General features: G+C 36.0%; 1 pseudogene; it reads right to left on the bottom strand.

The window, feature by feature from the left end:
* Positions 1 to 1,062: 1,062 nt before the first annotated feature.
* LOC102739334 (synaptonemal complex protein 3 pseudogene) lies at positions 1,063 to 2,007 on the bottom strand (annotated as a pseudogene).
* Positions 2,008 to 5,166: the final 3,159 nt, after the last annotated feature.

Genomic DNA, 5,166 nt, shown 5'->3' with positions numbered 1-5,166 from the left:
CTGCAAATCTGATCATGCTTAAAACATTAAAAGATTCTTTACTGAAAGAAGTATAATGTTAAAAAAATTTTGGTGTGGCATAAAGCGACCTTTATAACCCAAGGTTGCAAACAATCTTTTTATCTTTGTTTCTTGCCTTCTTTCCACCACCCCACGTATTCTGTAATAAATGTATAAATACACTGAAGTTAAAAATTGAGTAACTTAAGTGGCTTATGATGAAAATAATGATGATGATGGAAATTTAAAATTGCATTTTCCTTGTTGAGGAAGCTGTCTCAAATTTTGTGATGTTATATATATGTGTCCTTCAGACATTAATTTTGAGTCTTATTTCGGAGTATATTTCAGCCAATGACATATACAATAGAATGCCAACTTTTGAGGGACCTCTGTCTCTTTGTGGCTTTGCTCAAGATGAACCACCTACTATATTACTTCTTCACAACAAATTGATCAGTTTCTTTTGCTTCCCAGCAGTGGCCAGTATCTGCCATACAAAGTAATGATCTCTAGCAAAATTTTATGTTGTGTTTCCCCTGCCAGCTCCAAAGTGGTCAGCCTTTCTTGGCTTACCATCCTGGCACTGTGTGGGTTTCTTACTGTAGCCCAGCCCCCATAGGCACAGGCTTTGCTGCTCATAGCTTGGCTGAATGCCAGCTCTTTGTTGCTGGAGATGCTACTGTAACATCTATTGAGTAAGGCACTTAGGTATTTACTGACATCAATCTTAAGAATTTGGGTATACTTTCTTGGTTTGGGGCATGCCATTGTATGTAACATGAAGTCTGTCTTAAAGAGAATGTTGCAGTTCAAAAAGGGAAATAGTATGTATTTTTTTTTAAATTAAATCATCTTTATTGCTAAAAGTTAATTGACAAGTATTAAAGAGAAAAATTCGCTATTAACTATTAAAGAGCTGGAATCTTGGTATATTAGTCATGGTAATCAGTCATTTGTTTGTCTTTTTTCTGTGAGATAACCAGTCTAAAATTTCTAAGGTCCTTCCTTCCCCTAATTTAGGAATTGCTACTACTCACATAACTGTTCAGCTTTATGTGAAGGTTAACAGAAGGAGGGTTCTTGCACTTAAGCTAACAATTAACACGATGTATTATTTTAAACTAGAAATTTTAAACCACTCTATAAGAATTACATGCCTCATAGCTAATGTTATAATTGTATCATATTACTTAGGTTCAAGTTCTTCCTTCAAAGAGTCATCAGAATAACATGGATAGAAGAGACTTTTGAACACTTGCCATCTCTTGCTGCTGAGTTTCCATCATAATTTTTTTTTGCAACATAGCCATTTCTTTTCTAACTTCATTTTGTGCACCAGTAAGTAGATTATCATGATTCTTCTCCAAGTCCTCCATACTCTTTATGAACTGCTCAAATAACTGTCTAATTGTTTTCAGTCTCTGGCTCTGAACAAGTCTAGATTGTTGAAAAACTTTTTGTTGCTGTCGAAACATGTTAGCTAGTTTTTGTTCTTGTTCCTCAGCTTTCTGCATATGTATATCCCACTGCTGAAACAAAGTCAGAAACTGCTGAGAATATTCTTGGTTAAGCTTCTGCCTTTGCTCTTGTTGGGTTTTCCAAACATGTTCAATTTTCTGGTTACTAGTTTTGAGAGAAGCCTTTGTATACAATTCTAATCTTTTTCTCTTGGCAAGAAGAGCCTTGTTAATGTCAGCTCCAAATCTTTCCAGCATATTTTGTACTTCACCCCCCACATCTTCAAATATTGCTGCAGAAATCCTTTTCTTCCCATGCTTATCAATTACTGGAGACTTCCCTTCAGTAACATCCTCCTCTGAACCACTCAGATCTTTTTTAACTTCTTTCTCAAAGTCATAGGCTGTTATAACCTGATCCTCCATTGATGTCTTCCCAGATTTCCCTGTATGTTTTCTTCCAGAGGGCACCATAGTTAGATGTTTTCTGAGGCTTACGCTTGGCTAGCACCTGTATTTTTTTTTTCAATGTAGCCTTGATACTTCTTATAAAAGAAGCCAAAAAAACCTTTGTGGGATATTTAGATAACATCTGAGCAATTTTCTATGGATTTACCAAATAGACATTATTTTTAAAGGAAATTCATTTACATAATGGTTTGAAAAATCATTGATTTTAAGTTAGTAAATTTTGATTGCCTTAGGAAAGTACTCCAGCTTTTAAAGTGGTATATCATCAGATAAAGTAAGTAATGTAGTCAGTGTCCATATCAGGATTTTTAATTTTTATTTTGAAAATATTGCATGAACACCTTCTTTAGACCACAGATCCAAAATAATGTGATTAACTGTGAAAATGTTGATTTTACCCATATTGAAATATTTCTGTGATCTGAAGAACTTATAATATTGGGAAATATGCTTCTTTGTTAGTGATAAAGATGATAATTATTAAGTGGAATCTGTTGGAAGACTGAGAGAACTCAGAAGGTGTAAAAGCTTGTGAGTAGAAGAGGAAAGAATCAAGGTGTTCTGTTATTGGTAAAAACGTCACAGAACTGAAGGGAAAAGGGCTTGAAGGTAGAGTAATCTTGAATTATTTCAATCTGTGTAAGATCTTAGTACTGAGTTCTCTGATTAAGTAACTCAATAGCCACATGATCAATGGGATAGTTTGGAAAATTATAAAATGTTCATTTTATAACCAACCTTTAGAAAAAAAGTTGGAATATTTGTCATGGTAATCACTCATTTGTTTGTCTTTTTTCTGTGAGATAACCAGTCTAAAATTTCTAAGGTCCTTCCTTCCCCTATATTTTGCATCATATATCAGGATTCCTAATTGATATAAAATCAAATAAAATTAAAGTCCTTGTTAACCTGCATGCTACACTGCAAAAAATAAATTGGTAGCAAAGTAAATATGATTTAAACAACATTATACAAATTAGATTACAGACTAAGCTGCTGTAACCATGAGACCCCAAAACAAAATATCTGAAATGAAATAGAATTATTTTTCCCACTTAATAGTTCTAAGGTGAGTGGGCCAGCCTAATGGGATAGCACTGTTTTCATATGGGCATTCTTGCACCCAGGCTTCTTCCATTTTGTTGTTCAGCTATGACCTAGAGAATCGTCTTCATCTGCATCTCAGATCTATATCATATATAAATAGGAAGTCAAGGGAAATAGCTTTGCTTTAAGGGAATTTTCATTCTAAGACCATTAAATTCAGTCACATGGTCGTACCTGGCTTCATGGGAAGCTGGGAAATGTAGGACATAACTGAGTAGTCATGTATCTAGCTAAAATTTGGGAGTTGCTGGGGCGCCTGGGTAGCTCAGTTGTTAAGCGTCTGCCTTTGGCTCAGGTCTTGATCCTGGGGTCCTGGGATCGAGCCCAGCATTGGGCTCCCCGCTTGGTGGGAGGCCTGCTTTTTCCTCTCCCACTCCCTGGCTTGTGTTCCCTCTCTCGCTGTCTCTGTCTTTGTCAAATAAATAAAATCTTAAAATAAAATTTGAGAGTTGCTGTTATTGAAAGGAGGAAGAGGAAAATAGATATTGAAGGAATTAATATTCTCTGCCTTACCCATTCACTCCTCATCTTATCAAAAATTGGTGATAGGTTACATTATCTTCCTTTTTCTCTTTATATCCTACACTGTTCTCCTTTCCTCTTGAATTTAGAACAGGGAGTTTAGATGTTTTGTCATCTATACCATAGTTTGGATTAACAAGAAAAAAAATCTAGTGCAAAACATTTGATTTCACTAATAGGGAAGAAGAGGCCCCATGATGTCACATGACAAATTCTTATAATTAGTTTTTCAGAAGTAAAGGTGAAAATTAGAACCCAGGTAACTTGACAGTCCCAACTGCTGTACAATAAAGAGTGTGACTGGATTTTTGTATACTTTTGGTTTATTTTCTGTGGAGAATCACCTAAAAGTAACACTTGGAAGACAGTTGTTAGAATGTTGTTCTTTCTTCACCTTCATTTTCTTTTCATGCTAGTGAATCTTTCCTTGCTATGTGAGTGAATGCCAAGCAGATATTATGCAGCCATCAAAAGGAGTGAAATCTTGCCATTTACAATGGGACGTGGATGGAACTGGAGGGTATTACGCTGAGCGAAATAAGTCAATCAGAGAAAGACATGTATCATATGATCTCACTGATATGAGGAATTCTTAATCTCAGGAAACAAACTAAGGGTTGCTGGAGTGGGGGGTGGGGTGGAAGGGACGGGGTGACTGGGTGATGGACACTGGGGAGGGCATGTGCTCTGGTGAGTGCTGTGAATTGTGCAGGACTGTTCAATCTCAGATCTGTACCTCTGAAACAAATAATACATCATATATTTAAAAAAAGAAGATAGTAGGAAGGGAAAAATGAAGGGGGGGAAATCGGAGGGGGAGATGAACCATGAGAGACTATGGACTCTGAGAAACAAACTGAGGGTTCTAGAGGGGAGGGGGATGGGGGGATGGGTTAGCCTGGTGATGGGTATTAAAGAGGGCACGTATTGAATGGAGCACTGGGTGTTATACACAAACAATTAATCATGGAACACTACATCAAAAACTAATGATGTAATGTATGGTGATTAACATAATACAATAAAATAAAAAAAAGAAATCATGGGCAAGGTCTTATTCACTTTAAAATATGGCAGTAGGTCAGTTCTTTTTTTTTGAAGAAACATCTACTTTGTGCTAGGAAATTAAAAACTCATAATATTTATGATGAAACTGAATAGAATGTCTAAGATGAAATCAAAGAATGACTTAATAAAAACATAGAATTGATACTTTATAGTTATAATCTATGTCTCTTCAGGTTTTGTAAAGTTGTCTAAGTTTAGAAAACTGAACCTCAATCTGTGTCTTGCTGGTCACTCTATCCACAGTGCAGTTGTCTGATAAGAGTATCTAGGTTTCCGGTGAATCCTGCTGGTAGATTTGATGACAGCAAATGCCTATATCTTGCATCACACCCATCCATCAGGAATGCATTAGCTTTCATGCACTCCCAGAGAAGAATTATTTTGAAGTTGTCCAGAGAATCAGCATAAATTGAAAGCTTATAGCAGGCCCACCTGGAAAGACCCAATATTCAATGGAAGTTATATTATGTTCTTAATATACACTGTAGAATTACTTATGAGAAAGCATAGAGTGCTTTTTGCTGACATTCTAGCTGTA

Source organism: Leptonychotes weddellii, chromosome 14, assembly GCF_054177405.1.
Source record: "Leptonychotes weddellii isolate Sample4059 chromosome 14, ASM5417740v2, whole genome shotgun sequence".
NCBI classification, from domain to species: domain Eukaryota; kingdom Metazoa; phylum Chordata; class Mammalia; order Carnivora; family Phocidae; genus Leptonychotes; species Leptonychotes weddellii.
Note: the sequence above shows the minus strand (reverse complement) of the source record. Positions and strands in the feature narration are given on the sequence as shown.